Raw genomic sequence first — 21,285 nt, forward strand, 5'->3', positions numbered from 1 at the left:
TAATTTATTTCATTTATTTTGAGAACTAAAAGCAGGTAGATCCACTTTGCTGTTTGCTTTTGTTGATATCAGAGCTGGAACTGCTAGAATGGTTTAAGAGAAAGCACCTGGAAAATCACAAAACTGGTGGAAATTCTTGGCACTTTTTGTCACTGATCCCATACACCCTTTTAGCACTTTTTGTATGTTGAAAAATTATGTAGTAATTTTTTGTCTGGATATAAAAGCACTGGACTGTGTGTCTAAAAATTACTTTAATGAACATTGGAAAATATGCACAAGATTTGCCAACATTGTTAATTAAACTTCATAATAGGCTGAAGCAAGCTTACTGTGAGTCAGTCCAAATAACACAGATGGAAACCACAAAAAATGGTGCTGATCACGACTTGGTGGAGGTTGTGACACAGCATAACCAACATAGAAGATTTCCAAAGATGTTTCTTCCAAAGATTTGTTCTAACTTAGACCAATCTTACCCTTGCACACATTCCCCTATCTTCCTAATTTGCTGTGGCTTATGTCCCATTTCTTTTTTTGCACATCCTGTAAGTAATTTGTTGGCTTCTGGGAGCAAAGCCAGAACATCACTGTACTTGTGGTGAAAGGCAACAAATCATGACAGTACCCCACAAAACTATGATAAACCTCTCTTTGGCAGCCAGAGACTATAATCAGAAAAGGTTACTTCTTTGCTTCATAGTATGTCCTGCAAACATTAAGGGTAAACAGAGGCATGCATTATTTTGAAATCTATTTAGAATAAAATATCCATAATATCATTGAATTCTATCTATTTGTACATTGAGTTTTAACACTACAGTTGGGGAGAGGAGAGCTCATTATATATAGAAACAGCAAGTCTAGGATAAATAAATATAGTACCTAGTGACTATGCTTACCACTCTACAGCAAATAAGTGTTGGGAGGAAGTGTTCTTAGCGTCTGAGAACACTCATACAAATTTCATTTTGTGATGGAACATCTTATCTCAATAAACACCATGTAAATTTGTTGAAAGTTTATTGGTACTAGCTAGCACTTTGAAGATATGCCCTTACAACAGCATAATGGAAAGCTGTTCAGTGACGTATAAAGAAAAAAAACAAACAACTGAATGATAAAGAATAAAATAAAACTGAAACATAGCCAGTTATCTCCATATATCTAAATCTCCTGCATGGGCTTTTATGCAGATAGCAGAGCAGCCCAACCTTTTATACCTTGAATCCAAAGAATACACGTTGGATGTTAAGTTGGTTACAACCATCTGTCATCTCCAGCCACTGCTAAGTAGGTGCAACACCATTCTCAGTGGCTGATGGGACAGTTTTTCTGCCAGCAGAAGAATACTGGGAATCAAAACTATGGTTTTCAAACTTTAGGTGCAGAGAAATGTTTTAGCTAAAAGTATTTTTTTATCTTAGACTGTTATGTATTAAATATAATAATTTAGACATTTTATATTAGATTTTTTGCAGCAAGTAGAACCCTCATTTAGACCATATGTTAAGATTAAATCCTACACTAAGATTAAAGTTCCGTCAGTAGGCATACATTTTTCATCTTACCTTTATTTCTTGTATTTCCTGTTGGCACTAGAGGATAGGGTTTGAGTGCAACCAAAAAAATCCCTGACCTAATAGAACAGAGGGATTTCCTTAAGGGCCAGAGTAAGGAAATCTCACAGTCTGACAAGCACTATGAACAAAAGTTCTTCATTTCTGCTCCCACAGTCTCACTGCAGTATCAGCCCTTCAGCCTTGGAGCATCTATTCTGTGCAGGATTATTCATTTAGTGTTTCACCCACTAGCCTTTTTTCTAGTCTTCCCAAGTCCATCTTGAGTTTCACTCTCTTCTATAGGACAAACACAGGCCATTTAAAGTGATTACCTGCCTTTTAAGGCTGTTTAAATGGTCCATACACTCATTGCGTGGGCTGTGGGACTGGTGCACAGTCCAGCTGGCAGTCAGTAACTAGCACCAGGCCTTTGGGATAGTAGTTCTGGCCAATACTGTTCAGTGTCTTCATAAACACTAATGATGAGACAAAGTGCACCCTCAGCAAGTTTGCCAACACCCTCAGTTGACAGAGGAGGATGGGGGGGTGGGAGTAATTAATATGCTGGAGAACTGGGGTATTCAATAGGCCTTCAATAGGCTGGAGAAATGAGCTGACATTGATCTGATGAAGGTCAAGAACAAGTGCAAGTTTTACACTTGGCTTGGAATAGCCATATCAACATCACAAGCTGGGGGACAACTTTGTAGAAAACAACTTTTCAGAAGAGCTAGGGAACTGGGGGTCCTGTGGACTACAAGCCAAATGTGAGCCAAGGTTGTGCTCTGGCAGCAGAAGCAGCAATCGGTATGCTGGGCTGTACTAGCAAGGCAGCAGCCAGTTGTCTGGGGGAAGTAATCTACCCCTCCATTCAGCACTTGTGGGACTGAATCAAGAGTATTGTGTCCAGCTTTGGCTCCCCAGTGCAAGAAAAACATTGGCCAACTGGAGCAAGTCCAGCTAAAGATCAACAAGATATCCAGGGGGTTGGAGCAAGTGAGGTACTAGGAAAGATTGAACAAGGTGGGCTTGCTTAGCCTTCAGATGAAGGGGGGGTGAGGGGCAAGGGCTGGGGAGGCCTTACTGCTGTCTGTGCACTGTGACATAGGCCATTGGATCCAAGCTTGTTCAGACTTCTTGCTGGTGCATAGCAATAGGTTGAGAGGTGATGAGCATAAGATGGAACATAGGAAGTTAGTTCCAATTAGATGTGAAAGAAAAATGTTTTTTACATTTTACATTTACATAGACAAACAGTGGAACAGGCACCGAGAGAGGCAGTAGGATCTCTGCTCATGGAGCTATTCAAGAATCAGCTGAGCATGGCCCTGAGCAACCTCATTTTATTTGACCTGTTTGGAGTGGAGCGTTGTACTGGAATAGACCTCAGAGATCACTTCCAAACTAAACTATTCTACAACTGTGTGATTGCAATGCTGCAATCTGCCCACTGTTCCTGCCCCCTCAGCACCAGTCACTTAGTCTGAACAAGCTTGGATCCAATGGCCTATGTCACAACGCACAGCCACTGCTTCTTCATTGTTAATATGGAGGTTTTTCCTGCCATGGAGTTTGTAGAGTAGCCCTTGTACCAGAAGCTTTAGAAAAAGTGATGTTTCATGAAATTGCTTCTCTGGTTAAAAGAAAGGGATAAAGAGAATGGTGCAAAGTTGTGAAGAAAAGGAAAAGGCAATAAAATGTCTCAGGTAATACAGTGTCCTTCCTGCTGGAAAATGCTTAAATAAAACTGCCAATTCTTTCTTGAGGCAGTGTTACCTCTGCATGCCCTCAAGCCTTTTCTATTCGCTCAACTGACAAGTATCTTTACTATTCTTTCACTTAACACTATGGTGCCAGCAGGCTGGGCTGCACTCCCTTCTGTCTCCTGCTGTAAACCAGAACAAAAACTGTCAGCAAACTTGTGGTTATACATCCAAAACTCAGTCTTCATTTGTATCAGCAGTGCAACAGTCAAAATTAAAGCTGATAGAAGCATCTTTCTTATGCTTGTGTGTGAATTATAGTCCAGCATCTTCAATACAGAAACCAGGGTATGTTTATTTTGTATGCACTGTCACTGCACATGAGCTGAACATGGCCCTGGATGTTAGCTCTGTACTGAAGGGAATAAACTATTTTGTTCAGCTGCAAACCAAACCAATTTTGTGTATATGCAATGATTGTTTATGGACCAATAATACTGAAAAAATAAAGGTAAGGAGGAGAGCTAATACCTATAAACAGATCTATGAGGAAGCAAATCTTCAGCTGTTTGTGTGCTTCTTTCAGACGTGCCTGGATTGTGTTACAGCCATTGTTTTCATTCAGGCAGTGACTTCAGTTAGACTTCAAAAAGCTGGTTATCATTTTTGTTTCATTTTTGAGGATAAAAAGTGCTTTCTGGTTGAAATCTGGCAGAAATGTGAACAGGCCTCTCTGGCTTTGCTGGCTGAGGGGAATCCTTAGGTTTCTACAGGCTAAACTAGTCTTAGTTACTGAGATTGTTTTCTGGTATCAGAGAACAGGCTCATGGCGTTTTGAAACATTTCCTTCCTGTCCTCAGACCTCGCAGGTAGAAGCACGTGGTAGTTAACAACATCTGAGCTGGCTAAGAAGAACCCCAGAGAGGAGCCGCTAACTACAAGCAGTTGCAGATAGCTCTTGGTAGTATTTTATTTAATTAAGAAATTAAATATCGACATGAAGCACTGGTACACTACATACTGCTGCAAGTTTATTATGTATCTCGAATTTAGTGGTAGACCGTCTATGTCTAAGGAGGCTTTAGTCATTTTTAAGTACATGCCACAAAATTAAAGGCTGTATGCGCATTTAGTTACTGAGCAGATAACCATGGAAACTATATAACTATTTTAACATTAGCCTTCAGCAAATCTAGGTAGCGAGGTGAAGTGCTCCACTACCTTTCAGAGACAGCTCTGAGCCATTGCACCCTATCTAAATATTTCTACAAGTAGTCTGTATCACGAGAAACTTCTGCTACTTTCCTTTTGGCAATCATATTCAGAAATATGGATTCAAATGAATCATCTTTCTGGGGATGATGCATAAACCGAAAGGAACACAGCAGAAGTTTCTTATCCCAAGGGAAGCCTTCCGGTCAAGTGTTGGGAAGAGAAAAAAGCGACTTATGCTTTGAACAAACATGATTTACAGCCACTGAAACACCTAAGATGCAGAGCCCTGAACAGTTGAGGTTTTGCAGTCATTTTTTTAGTGTGGAACTACTTTTCCAAGAATGATGGTTTTGCGCAGTTAGTTACATCTTGGACTGCATGGAACAAGTATTTATCATAGGACATTACAAATTGCAAAGTGCAGCATTACACTATCTGACCCCAGGTAGGAATTCTTCATTTCATAGAATCCACAGTGGTCAGCTTCCTTCATTCTGAGCAATAAAAAATTTAAGAAAATTTGAAAAGTAGAATACTAACATATGTGTCTGCCACTGTTTAAAGATTTCTTTTTACATGCTCCCTTGATCTGTCATCCTTGCATTGGTTTCTTCCTCTGTTGTGTAAGTTAGTAATAATTTCCCTTTTATTGATTTTATTGATTTATTTTGTTTTAAACCTGTACCTTTGGCTTTTAAGTTCTCTTCTTCTTAACAGTTAATGATGATTTACTTTATTTAAATCTAGCCTTACACCTGTAAAGATAGTTTGCAAGCCCTTGTAATTAATTAAAATGTAAAGTCAATCTGGAAATTTTATTCAATGCCATCAGGTTTACTGACTTTACTTAGCCTTAAATACATTGCCAGACCACTGATGCTGAGACAGAGACATCTTAATAGCTCTGCTGGCCCATGTGGAGACAATCATAGTCTATACCCAAGTTCAAGAAGAAAAGCCAATTACATTAACTGATGATGTGTGGGAAACGATTTGCCCTGTGATGTGAGAGCTGCCTTGCAAATTTTGCTTCTCTAGTTCTATCATATGCAGTGTGGAGGAAGAAAGTCTTATGGATTACACTGATGCAGGATCTGAGACTGTTGACTGAAATAGAAATGTATTTTCCGAGGTAAGTGCTCTAAGTGGGAAAGGTACAGTTTCCGTCTATACAGTCTGCAAAGTGTTCATGCCATGGATGAAATGAACAACCCTGCTAACAGTAGAGTTGATCAATTTTTTTATGTAGAAGGGATCCTGCAGCCTGGGGACTCCATGTATCCTTGCTGCAGCTGTGTCAGCAGAATCCTGTAGTGCAAGCTCAAGAAAGAAATGTTATAGGGAGCTTTAGTGACTGCATTTGAGTTGCAGAGTCAACCATTTGAACAAAATTTCCAAGAGAAAATATTTTCTGAGCTAATCTGTGATCTGAAAGTGTGCATGATATGTTTCCAAAAAAGAATAAAGGTTATTTTTCTCTGGCCTGGAAATCTGTGTTGCAAATAAGCATACAGCTTTGTAAAGAAAGGGAAATAATAATACAAAACAAACTTACAGTGATAGTGATAGTGGTTGTGATAGTGATATCACCACTTGTGATAGTGGTTGTGTTCATTCTAGGTGAAATAGAAGTCAAGCAACAAATTAATTACATATTGGGAACAGTTCATATCGGTGACACAGTAGTTCAGCATTGAAAAGGCAGCGTCAGCAGAGACCTGTTAGTGTAATGGAAACTGAGAAGTTGGGTGTGATTAGCTCAGAAAAGATTGCTGTCCTTTCTCTTAATTGCCCTCTCTGTGAATTGCAGATGGATCTTACCTTCTTTTTTTTGTTTTGTAGCATCGTTAAAATCTTGTTACAAAAGCAAGTATGGGCACTGGCTTTCATGATATGACAGACAGCATTTAGATCTGGGGTTTCTAAAACTAAAAAGAGATGAACTGAACTGAGATACTTGAATTGATTTTCAGTTCTTAGTATTTTTTTTTCCTCTGTAAAATAGTAACAAAAGAACAAAGTTCATTAAGAACACAGTATGACTAAACCCCATATCTTCTGATATAATTTCCAGTTTGCCTCACCCAAGAAAACTCCAGAAAGTGGTAAAATTTTTTATTCATATTAGAGTCACTCTCTATTCACAATACATGTAACTTCTGCTTTAGGGACCTTACAGCAGTGCCAAAAGCATGCACTGTAAACTGTGGTTTCTGTAAGATATTTCTTTACATTAAGAAAATATTTTATTACCCAATTAACTTAAAATTAATCAGGATTCTTTTCAGGGATACACAGTCAGCAATAAAATAAAAATAATTACACAGCCCTAGAAATTTGAAGGGAAGAGTACTGATGAGATACTTGCATTTTTTTACATACTAAGAAGGAGTTGAAAGAGATCTTCCTTACCCAGCAGATCTACTTTCTGCTGGATCTCTTTACTAGTTAGGGGATTATGTCCTTAAGTTGTCCCATTAAAAGAGCATTGTACAGCATCGCATATCTGATGATTAAAACAGGCCATTCCATTTAACATTCATTCCACAGTTCTTTCTAGACAGTTTGCATTTTGTAAATGTCCTCTTTGTCTTACAGGTAGCATTTAATATTTTCTAGCTATTCAACATAACAAAGATATTAATAATTTCTAACCAGCTATTGAAATATTCTGGGACACAAGGGAATATCAATACCAATTTACAGATAGGGAACAGAGTAACAGGACTAGCAGTTATTGCCAGAGTCAGGAGTCAAACTGTATCTTTGTTTTTAAGAGGGTCCCAAGTTCACTCTGCTTCAGACAGTGCATACAGCTTTTACTGTAAGTCTTTCTAACCCTTATAACACACCTCCCCTGAACTCAGGCTGTTGTTCAAAACAAAGTCCAAGTGGTGTAAATCCTGAGTATTGTTCTGCCTATTGCAATGGTGATATATGGAGCCCCAAAGATGCAAAATAAGAATAAAGTTGGAGTCTGTCACAAAGAATTCATTAATTTGAGGGGCAAAGAAACAGCTTTGTGAGCCACTTGAATTTGAAGTCACCAGGCACCAGGATATCTCCCTATAAGGAAGAATAACTCACTGCATGTGCGTACATTATGAACAGCGATAAAGAAATAAATCTCCAGTGCCTGTTAAAGAACATCTGCTTAAACGCAGCCAGAATTATCTTCATGGACATGGCTGTGCACCCTAATCAAACTGAAGCTTATGTAACTAGACAGTTTATGTTAGAAAATTCAGTCTGATGTCAGTTGGGTACAACTTGTGCCCTGTATTTCATGGAGTAATGCTAAGTGGAAGGAATATCTTTCAGTGTTTCTCCCAGAATACATGAGCCTGCTTGAAACAGTAAAACAAACTCCTCAAGCTCAGGTGCCTCTTGGGTTGTAGATACTGGACTCCAGTCAAAAGGATCTCAAGGCAAAAGGCACAGAAGACAAAAGAACTAGGAAGTAGTATTTTATTTTCTATGAAAGTAACTTGGCTGCTTGAAGACCCAGGTCCCTTTTACAGGTATTCCTTGTTAACCAAAGAATAAATCAACCACATTTGAGATCTAGCAGTGTGAAAGGAAAGCACAGGAGCAAAGCATAGTAAAAACATCTTGCCTTTCAGCTTCTTGTGTCACTTCACACCAGTGCTCTGCTGTCACATGATAGTGTGTCTCTGCTGTGATGCTAGGCTACCTACTGAGCACGCAGAAAAAGGAATCACTCATAGGCTTCAACTCGTATGTCAAAACTATTAACAGCATCAAGGCAGACGTTGCTTCCTTTCTGTGTCTTGGGATTAGAGTTCTCATTTTAGGTCACACACTGCAAGACTTTTTGGGAAACAGTAAGGTAAAAAAATATTATTTCAACAAGAGAGTAAGTAGCTGCTTAGAAAATTGTTAAGTAATTACTTAAAAAAAAAAAAAAAAAACAACAAACAAGAAACTTTTATGATTAACCAAAACCTTTTCCTACCTTGAATTTTCCTAGACAATTACTGCCAACTGAACATGCTTTGAGCTTATGCCTAAATGGATCCCTTTTTGATTTAAACAATCTAAAAGGATACAAAGCACATTGCTAATGGAAGTTCTTACAAAATTTTTATACAGACAACAATGCCCAGTGGTGTTATATAGGCATCTTGTTATGATACAATGCCACAAGTCCTCACTAGTTTACTGTGAATCTTCTGGTATTTAATACTTTTTTTTTAACAGCCCCAAAACTAGATTAATGCACATATTGGTATGTCAGCTTCACTAAAGGAAAACCAAACTAAATCTCAGTGCTCTATAGCCAAGCTGAAAATATGTTCAGGATGTGAGGTAAACAAAAAAGGAGCTCTGAAGGTGTTGCAGGAAGAGTCTTACTGTTGTTCAGCTTTAAAGCATGATTTTTAAAAGCCTAAGGCTGGCGCTGTCACACTTTGAATGTAGCAAAGGCAAAGCTTGGCAGAGACCCCAGTGTCCAGTCGTTACCTGACTGCACTGTGACCCACACAAGGGTGGCTGGAGGGCCAAAGCTTTTTGGACTTTCACCTTTCCCCCTGAGTACTTCATTTGGTGCAGCAGCCTGTCCCAGATGTGGTGAAACCTGAGAATTATTGCTGGTGGGCTATTTTGCAGTACTCGAGAGCACTAGTACTGTCTGATTCATCATACATAATCTATAGTCAGATAAAAGGTTGGTTATATTTTTAAGCTATCTTGGCACAGTATACAACTAGTTGCTACTTTTGCACTAATTTGATTAAATGTGAATTGCTACAGTGAGAGAAAATTCAACATTATTGATGGATGACAGAGAAAATCCTTAATTCCTTACTGTAGCAAATCTGCAGCTGATAAGGAGGTAAATATCACATTTTAAATTCAAGTCATTTTAATAGTCTAAGGAAGCAATATTTGTGAAAAGTAAAAATGGTTCTTAAAGATATTCAATAATAAAGATATTCAATTAATTTGATTTGTATTTACTTTTCAATGAGATAAATTTTGTCTTTATTACCACTGGATAAATAATAGGAAATTTTAATAGAAAGCTACTTTACAGAGTAGTTATATACACGTTGTACACATTATGAATCAATTAAAGTTTGTAACCCTTATTATGACGACTTATTTTGACATTTCCTTGAATCAATAACTTACAAGGCAATATTAAATATTTATTGATAACTGTGTTCTAAGTTATTCATGCAAGGCTAGGTCTCCAAATGCTGTGCTTTGTTGTAATATATGGTTTTCATCAAGTGTTGGCTGAACTGACTAGGCTGACTCCATTTATTCAGTGAATGCTAAACTGAGCCTACAAAAAGCGAGGTATGTTTCTTTACATAGAAAAAGACAAAGGATTTACATGACCTACATTTCATGAGCTCTGGGAAAAGAACAAGATTATGCATTTACACATCCACACACATATACGTACACATTTACATACATGTAGCCACTCCCTACCTATTTCTCCAGACCCTTATTCCTCTGGTCCCCCTCAGAAACTATTTCCTTATTCCTAGAGATAAATGATGTAAAGATGTTAAGAACAAACAGATTGGTTCCGTCACAGGTTTCAGGCTAATTTTTTTTGCTATTTGTGGTTTAAGCTGTGCCTAGGTTAGTATTTTGGTTCAGAGCCATTGTGGTTTTCAAGAAAATCCCCTGATCATCAGCCATGTTGGTTCTGGTTTCAAAAGGGTTCAGTTGCCTTTGCAGACAGAATTCTGGGACTCAGCATCAGCTGTTTCAACCTACTGTACCTATCATAGCAAATTACTTATTTGTGTATGTACAACCTTTGAGGTGAAAAAGGATTGGGTGGCCTCTTTTGCCTTTTCAGTCTTTTGTCCTTGGGCATATTACATTGGGTCATACTGGAATAAATACTCCTGTTCTTTGGTCTTGGAAGTTACGTAGTTCTAGACTGTCTAATGCACATTTAGGACTCTACCTAAAAGTACAAAGGTTTGTAGGAATAAGCCAAAGTCACAGAACACCAGACCACAGAAATTGAAAGTTGTGTTGAAAGACTCCATTTGTCCCTACCAACCAGCTGCATTGATGGAAGTGTATAAAGAAGGTTCCTATAGTAGAGAATCTGATCAAAGGCTAGATTTTTACTACTTTGCCTTATTCATTTAATAGTTTGTCCTTCCTTGAACATGAGATACAGCCTCCCTCCAATACTGGGACCAATCCTGTTTAACATCTTTGTTAATGACCCGGATGATGAGGTAGAGTGCACCCTCAGCACGTTTGCAGATGATACAAAGGACTGGCCTGATACACCAGTTGGTTGCACCACTATCTGAAGGGATGTTGGAGATATGGGCCAACAGGAAACTCATGGAGTTCAACATGAGGAAATGCAAAATCCTGCATGCAGGGAGGAATAACCCCTGACATCAGTAAGCATTAGGGACTAACTGGCTAGAAAGCAACTTTGCAAAGAAGGATCTGGGGGCCCTGCTGGACAATGAGAAGGTCATGAGCCTGGAATAGGCCTTTGTGGCAGAGATGACCAGTAACATCTTGACCTGCATTAGGACTGTTGCCAGCAGGTGTGTGATCCATCCTCTCTGCTCAGCACTGATGAGGCACATCTGGACTGCTGGGCTCAGTGCTGGGTTGTGAATGTACTAGATAGATGTGAATGTACTAGATAGAGTCTAGCAAAGAGCCACTGAAAATACTGAGGGCTCAGAGCATCAGGGGTAACAGGAGAGACTGAGAGAGATTAGGTTGTTTATCCTGGAGAATGGAAAGCTCAGGGAAAAACTTATCAATGTGTAAATGCATGATGATGGGAAGAAGTAAAGAAGATGAAGCTATGTCCTTCTCAGTTGTGCCCAGTAACAGGACAAAGTGATAAGCACAAAATGAAATTCCATTTGAACATATGAAGAAGTTGGGGTTTTTTGCTGTGACGAAGATCAAAGACTGGATCAGATTAACCAGAGAGGGGTGTGGATTTTTCATCCTTGGCGATGTTCAAAACACAACTGGACACAGCTCTGAGCAACCCGCTGTAGGTTGCAAGAGGATTTGACTAGGTGATCTCCAGAGGTGCTCTCCACCCTCAGCTATTCTGTAAATCTGTGATCTTGGTGTGGAAAAGGAACTTCAGGCTTCCTCTTCTGGCTCTGGAGTTGAGATGCCATCCTTTTATGCTCAAGGGGGCTGATACTTTAATGACTATTTCATCATGCGCTGACATATCAAATCTATCTTCACTTTCAGATGCTGCTCCAGTATTGCAGCCATGGAATAAAATGCCTGTACCTCACGAACAATAAATTGAAATTATTCACCAACTTTTAATTCCAAAATGTCCCTATAATAGCCATTTTATGACTCACAGCACCACTTTTCAGTTAAGTTTGGCAAGGGATGTAAAAGATAACAGGAAAGGATTCTATAGATACGTAGCAAATAAAAGACAGGCTAGGGACAATGCAGGCCCTCTCCAGAAGCTATCAGGAGAATTGGCTACCATGGATTTGGAGAAGGCTGAGGTTCTTAATGACTTCTTTGCCTCAGTCTTCACCAGCAAATGCTCTGACCACGCAACCCAAGTCTTGGAAAGCAAATGCAGGGACTGTGAGAACGAAGACCTTAGGCCCACTGTAGGAGAGGATCAGGTTCGAGACCATCTTAAGAACCTGAACGTGCACAAGTCCATGGGACCTGATGAAATCCATCCACGGGTCCTGAAGGAGCTGGCGAATGAAGTTGCTAAGCCACTGTCCATCATATTCGAAAAATCCTGGCAGTCAGGTGAAGTTCCCGATGACTGGAAGAAGGGTAACATAACCCCCATTTTCAAGAAGGGGAAGGTGGAAGACCCGGGGAACTACAGACCAGTCAGTCTCACCTCTGTGCGTGGCAAAATCTTGGAACAGTTTCTCCTGGAAAACATGCTAAGGCACATGAAAAACAACGAGGTGGTTGGTGACAGCCAACATGGCTTCACTAGGGGGAAATCCTGCCTGACCAATTTGGTGGCCTTCTATGATGGAGCCACGGAACTGATGGACAGCGGCAGAGCAGTTGATGTCATCTATCTGGACTTGTGCAAAGCATTCGACACTGTCCCACATGACATCCTTGTCTCTAAATTGGAGAGACATCAATTTGATAGATGGACCACTCGATGGATAAAAAACTGGCTCGATGGCCGCACGCAAAGAGTTGTGGTAAATGGCTCGATGGCCAGTTGGAAACCTGTAACGAGTGGTGTCCCTCAGGGATCGGTGTTGGGACCGGTCCTGTTCAACATCTTTGTCGGTGACATGGACAGTGGGATTGAGTGCGCCCTCAGCAACTTTGCCGATGACACCAAGCTGTGTGGTTCGGTTGATACGCTGGAGGGAAGGGATGCCATCCAGAGGGACCTTGACACGCTTGTGAGGTGGGCCGATGCCAACCTTATGAAGTTTAACCAAGCCAAGTGCAAGGTCCTCCACCTGGGTCGGGGCAACCCCAGGCACTGCTACAGGCTGGGCAGAGAAGAGATTCAGAGCAGCCCTGCAGAAAAGGACTTGGGGGTGTTGGTTGACGAGAAGCTTAACATGAGCCGGCAGTGTGCACTTGCAGCCCAGACAGCCTACCGTATCCTGGGCTGCATCAAAAGAAGCGTGACCAGCAGGTTGAAGGAGGTGATCCTGCCCCTCTACTCTGCTCTTGTGAGACCCCACTTGGAGTACTGCGTACAGTTCTGGTGTCCTCAACATAAAAAGGACATGGAGCTGTTGGAGCGAGTCCAGAGGAGGGCCACGAGGATGATAAGAGGGCTGGAGCACCTCCCATATGAAGACAGGCTGAGAGAGTTGGGGCTGTTCAGCCTGGAGAAGAGAAGGCTGCGTGGTGACCTCATAGCAGCCTTCCAGTATCTGAAGGGGGCCTATAAGGATGCTGGGGAGGGACTCTTCCTTAGGGACTGTAGTGGTAGGACAAGGGGTAATGGGTTCAAACTTAAACAGAGGAAGTTTAGATTAGATATAAGGAAGAAGTTCTTTACAGTGAGGGTGGTGAAGCACTGGAATGGGTTGCCCAGGGAGGTTGTGGATGCTCCATCCCTGGCGGTGTTCAAGGCCAGGTTGGACAGAGCCTTGAGCCACATGGTTTAGGGCAAGGTGTCCCTGCCCATGGCAGGGGGGTTGGAACTAGATGATCTTAAGGTCCTTTCCAACCCTTACGATTCTGTGATTCTGTGATTCTGTGAAGCAGTGGCAAGGTAGTGAGTTACCAGCTTTCCTGGTGGCCAAGATGCTGCTTCCCTTGGGCTTGGTCCACAGTTGAAGGGAAATTTCCGCTGAGTTCAACAGACTGCACATCCGGTTCCCTTTCAGCAAGCTTTTGTGTTTTTTAATTCACCATATGGCTCTTAATAACCAGATCACTACTAATAAAGCTGAGAAATTATATTAGGAATTCAACCGTGAAATTAGATGCAACCAGCTAAGTCAGAAGTAGAACAACAATTAACAAAATATTGGTAAATGTAGATCTCGGGGAATCTTGTAATACATTTATCCACCGGCGAGAACACATTTCTTTTTATTAAATGCCTCCTGTGGTAAACAATTAAAAAGCACCAACAATTCCTTTACTCCAGTTGTCGTTCTGAGGACATGAATGCTTGGGCAACTGACATCTAATTTCAGTGCCATCCAACTGTAAATAAATTGTGAAGCCTTTGTGCCTGTGCTATAATATATTGCGATATCTATGGAGTCACATATGCAGATTGTGTGAATCTCACCCCTTTAAAACTAATATGGTTTCAGCCAGAGAAATAAAAGTCGGGGAAAAAATAGCTTGCAAGAAATTTGAAATTATTTTTCAGTGTTTCTTTTTGGGCGGTAATAACAGCTTAGGGTTCTGAGTGTCAGAGTGAGAATAATAAAGCTGATTCCCAGCATTCAGGCTTTTTGTTTGCTGCTTTTTTTCCCCCATTTCACTCAGCTTGAACAGGGAAAACAGATTGGACAGCTTTGTCATGTACAAATGTGGAACTACAGGTACAAGTAAAATTTTCCCTTAGTAATTTCTAATGTCCGTTCAAGATTGCCTATTAGTTTTGCATGAGGAATTGTTAAAACTTCCATTGCCTTTGTTCCTTCCTCGGCCATTAACTTTCTATATGTCAGTTAGAATTACAGGTTTTGAATCAAATGTTTGATTTCTATCACGTGATTGTTACACAGCTACAACTTTGTAGCCTCTGCTCATCTCCAAACAGTAGTCTACTTAAGGGATTCTGGTGTTTTTCGAATTACCTTCCCCCAGCAGTCTAGAAGTCATATTTAAAAAACAAAAGAAACAAAACAAAATTATATGTAATTAAAAACTATTTACAGAAGGTAAATTGGTCAAATTCAGATTCTGTGTCCCTATTAGAAATATTTGATGTGCATTTTTTAATATCTGTTGTCCTCATATGCACTTGGAAACCATGCCTTGGATAGGCTGAGAAAGTGTAATATTCATTGGCATTCATTTCATTAGCAATGTAAATCACTTTAGATGACATATTTTGGCAATGTCTCTTGAAAAATGCTGCTGATTAGCTGGGAAAGAAGCAAGCACTGCAAACTATGATTTTTTTTATGCTTTTCTTCACAGTATTCACCTTGGTGGGACTTCCTGGTACAATGCATGTGATGAGTTAGGTGTCTACAAATAGGGTCATGACTGAGCTAGTGAAGGTCTGACCCAGAAACAAAATTTCTAGGATAAAAGAGGGCCAAGAGAAAGAAAGCTGTCCTCGGAAGAAGCCATGCTGAGCCATGTACTTCTTTCTAGGCCAAAGCGAAGCATTTTTCTTTCATCCAGGATGCAGGGCTGAGAACCCTCATCTGGTGCCTAAACAAAGCCAGGCCTTCATTTCTGGCTAAAAGCTTGGGATTTTTGCCAGATAAATGAATAAAAATCATCTGGGATATAAAGGACTGCAGCTCAACTACCCACTATCTAACTGGGCAGCAATGTGACAGAGATATCCTGAGCTCTTCTGTCACCAGGGTATTGTATGGGGAGATTTTGTTAACAATTCCAGTTGAAACTGGTCCAGTGTGTTTATCTCACAGCCTGCTGGATTAGACATTTTCCAAGGAGGTGCAGAGTATGAATTGAAATTTCTATTCAAAGAAAGCACAGAGCCTTCCCACATCCCAGATGTGCAACCACATTACAGACCTCTCAGTTTATCAGTATGAGTTAGGTGCACAGCCCAGCTGTTCAGCCACAGTTCATATTAGGCACAGGCTTTCCCATCACCAGGAATTCATTTATTTATGGGGGAAGTATGTAAATCAAGGATAAGAGTCTAGAAACAGTAGACCTGTTTAATAGCTAATGCGCTCATGGTTTAATAGCAGGGCTGCTGAGAATATCATCAACTTCTGTGTGCAGGACCAGAGCACCTATAGTGCCCCAGGGGATCCAACTGCATCTTCTTCAGTCAGATCAGAAGCTCAGAAATCAGAATTAATTATAACACGTTCTTTTTCTTTTGCATAAATCATTGTCCGTTAATTACATTTTATCCCTGTTCTTCTTTGTATGGTCTCTGATCAGCTACTGTCGATTTACATGTGCAATATCTCTTAGTGGACACCAGGCTCTTCAATACTGCTTCTTTTTTATGTTTCCAATTTGCATGCCCCTTTTTCTGTGGCAAAAATACATCTGAAAGTGCCAATGCTGCAAATACTTGATCCAAAGTGACAGTTGTCAAAACCAGGCAATTTTTGTGATTCAAAGGCTTCAATTAAGTGCATTACTTCATTGGACATTCAAAGATGTTGCCCTCCTTGGCTATGTAACATAATATGCTTGAACAAGACCTGCATTCTATTTTTTAATATCATATAGCAAAGCCAACCATTGCTGGTTGCTTTTGATTCAGGACAAATCACTCATTCCAATGGTGGAAAAGCTATATCCCCACTGTTTGGATTTTTTTTTTATTTTCTAGTAGATGATTTCCTGCTCATTTATGATTTGCTGGATTTTTATATCACTCCCTATATTTTGTCGGGTTTTGTGTGTTCTGCATGAACAGGCGTTGCATAGAAAGTTTTCCAGATTTCAATAGCTCTAAATATCCAGTGTTCAAGGTTGATCGCTGTATGTCATCACATTATTTACATTTGATATCCCAGAACTATAAAAGCCAACATTGCTCCCATAAGCATGCGAGCAGTACCTATTTATGTTGCAGGGATATTTCCTAAGTTTTGAGGAAGACATAGCACTTATACAATGCTTAAAGATGTTGATTCTTAAAAATACATTCTAATTCATATCGATTTTCTGCATCCCTGACTTTTGTTTTACCCTTCCTGCACAAACATAGATCAACTTTTCATTCTGAGATATTTGAAGCTATTTTTCTTCATTTTTTTTCCACCACCTTGATAGAACAATTTTTCAGTAAGAGAAAGAGCATATTGTCGTATATTTACACAAGCCATTCTAACTGCTAGTATTTATGCCTCACTTTATCTAGTTCTTCCTGATCTTTTATAAAAACCTCTATTCTGTAAAAACTTCTATTCGAGACACATCCACAGAAAATGGGCATGCACTCTTCCTAATGTGTATGTATAAAGCTTTCCAAGATTTTCTTGAAATGTTTATTTCCTCATCTTGCTTATAAAATTTTTCATCGTTATGTCAGAGAAAAACCATAGCAATACATCTAGCATATTTACTAGAAAATGAAATTAGCCAGCAAACTGACCTTATTTTTCATCATGATGAAGTTTTCTTTGACGTTTTTAAGTTAACTGAAGAAGTGATGACCACATGAAAAGTCAAGAAGCTGCACTTATGTGCAGTCCTCAAGATGTAATCTTTGGTATATAACTCCTTTGTTTAGACAGTTTGAAATTAAGTGAGAATTATGTCTAGAAGCAGGTAGACATAATTGTCATTGAGGGAGTTGTCTTGGGAATATTAGAAAAAAGTCATCATCCTTAATTTCTTATATAGTAATACTCTAGTCATGTCCTTAAACTGTTCACAGTTAATGACAACAATATTAATTGAAATAGTGAAAGGAAGAAAAACAAATGACACTCCTACCTCAAGAAATATGAGGAGGATCCAGGGAACTACAGGCCCTTCGGTCTCACCTTGATGCCTGGGGATGTGATAGAGCAGAGAATCCTGGAAGCCATTACCAGGAACATGAAGGACAATAAAGTTATCAGAAGTAATTAGCAGGGATTCTGAAGTGGGAAGTCATCGTCTACCTGGATTCTCAGAGTACCATCACAGGGTGAGCACATACATTTTCACAAAGTTTTATAACATCAAACTCAAACAGTAACCAAGTTACAAAGGATTAGAGTCAGATGAAAAGTAAGAATAGAATTTGGATGTTTTGTGAAGAGGAAAAAGACTCTCAGCTTTTAAACTCCATTGCTAAACGCATAATGGTTCATATACAGTCTCATAAAATCCAAAAGGATTTTCAGAAATGTTACAAGTCAAGAAAGTACCACAATTTTTTTTTTTTTAACTTTATTTCAGTATATTCACTAGGATTTTAATTATCTGGTATTAATTATCTGGGTAGAAATTACTCCTCTGTCTTAGCCAATAAGAAGTCCAGGATAAACTTGCACCTTAAGTACGGTCTAAGTGAAGTTAAAACATAATTTCAGCATGAAAAGTGAAATGCCTGAAAAGTTCTTCTTTCCTTATCTGGATAAATGAAGAATTATAGTACAGATAATGTGCAGTATTAAATGAGTTAACTCAGTTTTCCTCTAAGAGGAAGTGAATTGAAGAAAGACCAGGAAATGGGGAAAATATGCCTCCACTCAAGCTCTTGTGAGTCTTTCACATTAATAGCTATTTTCTTCTTAGAAATGTTCTTTACTAAATATTAACTATGTGTTTCACAGGTTCTGCATTTTTTGTAACATATTTAGGCTACTGCAATCTGTCACTCTCTGATGGAAATGGCATAAGATTATAGGTTTTCTTCAATATGAAGTTTTTCTTTTGTTCATGAAAAATTCCTTCTCTGTCAAACAAGCTACAATAAAATCATGCACAAAGAAGTAAACAGAACAGAATGGTCTTATTTCTTCTGCAAGAATGTTCTGCATGTAGAGAAGTCTACCCCTATTTAGGAATATACATAATAAACAGAAAGCTGTTGTCTTAGTACAGTGTAAAAATAGAAGTTGGTTTTAGTGATTAAATGGTTCAGTGACATAAATAATATTTTATCTATGTCTGTTTACCTAGTGTTGAATCCAGTTAGTAGATTCCAAAAGTTAAAAGCATTGAAAAGAAAGTATTTCTACACTTTGATTATAAGATATTTCATTTCCTATATGTGTCCCAGTATTTCCAAGTTCTCTATTTCCAAAGGTATATTTTGATCTTGATACTTTTGGCTTCTAGTTGTATCTTCACTTCTTTGAGTGTTATTTACCTCTCTACCTGTTAAGGCAAGATAAGTTTTAACATTTGCGCATACGCCTTGATTTAACAGCATAGCACTGGACAAACTGTTCATTGCAGTAGAATCTGTATCTTGCATGTTGTTTAGTGTGTTGTCGCTGCAGAGCACAGAGACGCTGTAGTGCAGAGCAACACAGACTGAAACCCACTGCACAGTGGGTATGGTGTGCCAGTGCCCAGGACCCGCTGTTTCCAGGTATGCACAAGTCTCAAAGAAAACACTACAACACCAAGCAACTCCTAAGCACTTTGGTAAAGGAAGGATTTTACATGGAGGCAAGACCAATGTATGCACACAAATCTTGCTCACTATGTAAATCACTGTTACTATAAGTCCTAATGACTTCCTCTCCCCTCTGCTGTTTTTATTACATCTCTTCCTTCCAGCAGCTTTGAGAAGCTTTAGGAATTTATCATGTAAGAGAATTAGGACGAACCTGAGCCAAGCATGTGTGGGAGAGAGAGAGAGGAGAGGTGGGGAAGGGAAAGGTACTCCAGAGGCTGCTATAACCAGTAAGGATGCATTCAATATGTTCTCATTCTTACAAAGACAAGATTTTTTTTTTTAATGATCAGGGAATTTCTAGGAGAATGATGGCTAAAGACCTACATCAGAAATCTGGTTTTTGTTTTTTTGTTTTGATGTTGCTAAATACATTTTAAATAGTCTTCAAAACTGTCTGTGGTGAAAGACATGAACAGCTCAGCTGATCTTCAGCTCCACCGAAGACATTCCCATAACATCTGATTTAGCCACACTTATGTTTTTCTGCCTAAAACAGAACACAAATGTCATAAGTTAATAAATAGATGTCCTTATCCAGGAAGCACTCAGAAACATGAATAATCTCAGTGCAAGTGCTTAAAGAGATTGGGGCTAAAGCCACATTTTTTACATTACAGATGATCTGGCTCAAGAAAGAAGATGAGCTAAAACAGTAACAGTATTGAGAACTAGGTCCGGCATAGTAATTACTTCTATCTTTTTACAAGAATTACAAGGCATGTATTGCCCTCCCCATCTCCTACAGTGATGAGAGTTAACAAAGAAGTGCCAGAGAACATGTAGCAGCATTCACAATAAAATCCAACTCTCATATCAGCCATGCAAATAATCTTTCCTTGAGCATGTGGTTCATCCATTAGATTAACAAAATAGTTAAACTTGTTTTGAGAAGTGACTCCATGGAATTTTATTAAAACAGCTCCAGTTTTGAGCTTTCTCATTTTTCCTCCCTGCAGCCTGGGAAATATTGAAATGTTTGTACAGTTATTAATGATAAAAAAAGTTATAGGGTAGATAACAATTTTTTATCCAACTTCTGCATGCACCTGCCTTTGATATCGTACAAAGAGTCAGCAAAAAAAAAAAAAACCTGCAACACTGCAAATATATTTTAACACATAGAACAACACATCTGGGACAGCACACACTAGTGTAAAGTACCAAATGCTGTAAGACTCCTAAACAGCAGTACTTGCAAAACCAGAAATAAAAGTAGGCTAAGGTCATGAAACAGCAAAATTCTGCTAAAATAGTTACACAGGTAAGGAAATATTACTTTTTTGCTCACTAGGCGCTTATTCATTAGTTTGGTATGCTTTTTTAAGCACATTCATTAACCTTTCAATACTGTTTCTGGTAATTGGTTGTGATTTTTGTCTCTAAACTGAAGATTGTACTTATTAGGTTTTCTTTTTCTTTTGTTTTCTTTTTTCCAATTTCTATGTCTAAATCATTCTTAAAACTTACTGTGTGCTTTCACCTTGTATGTATGACCTCATGGGGTCACACATACACCCTAAAGGTAATACTTAGCTATTATGTGGTGCAACATGGCATTGAAAAACATCAAGCCTTCTTACTAGAGGTTGTACTATGCATTTAATCCATGCATAATCCAGCTAGCATTAGCACTATTTCTAATTAATTGAAATTAAATGGACAGATGTAAGAAAAGATTCATGCTGCTTGAACACATGGTAACACAAATACGTTCATAGACTGAGAAAAACATACAGATTAATGATTACCTTCAGTTTTAGAAGGTCATGGTACACTGTGTCCTGCTCCTCTGTGAACATCCAAACTACGAATGAGGCAGAATGGGTGTGTTTTCACTTCCCTGAAGTTCCATGGAGGGAACACAATTCCCCTGACTGGTGCAGCATTCCGCTTTGAAGTAAAGCCCTGTTAAACACCAAGACAAAAGACGGCTGGCTGTACAGTCCATTTTCTTGCAGGGTACTCAGTGTAACCACTGAGACTATAGCAGCAGTAAAAGCAGCAAGTTAGCTGATCCTGCAGTAATTTC

The sequence above is a fragment of the Strigops habroptila genome, chromosome Z (assembly GCF_004027225.2).
Source record: "Strigops habroptila isolate Jane chromosome Z, bStrHab1.2.pri, whole genome shotgun sequence".
Taxonomy (NCBI): domain Eukaryota; kingdom Metazoa; phylum Chordata; class Aves; order Psittaciformes; family Psittacidae; genus Strigops; species Strigops habroptila.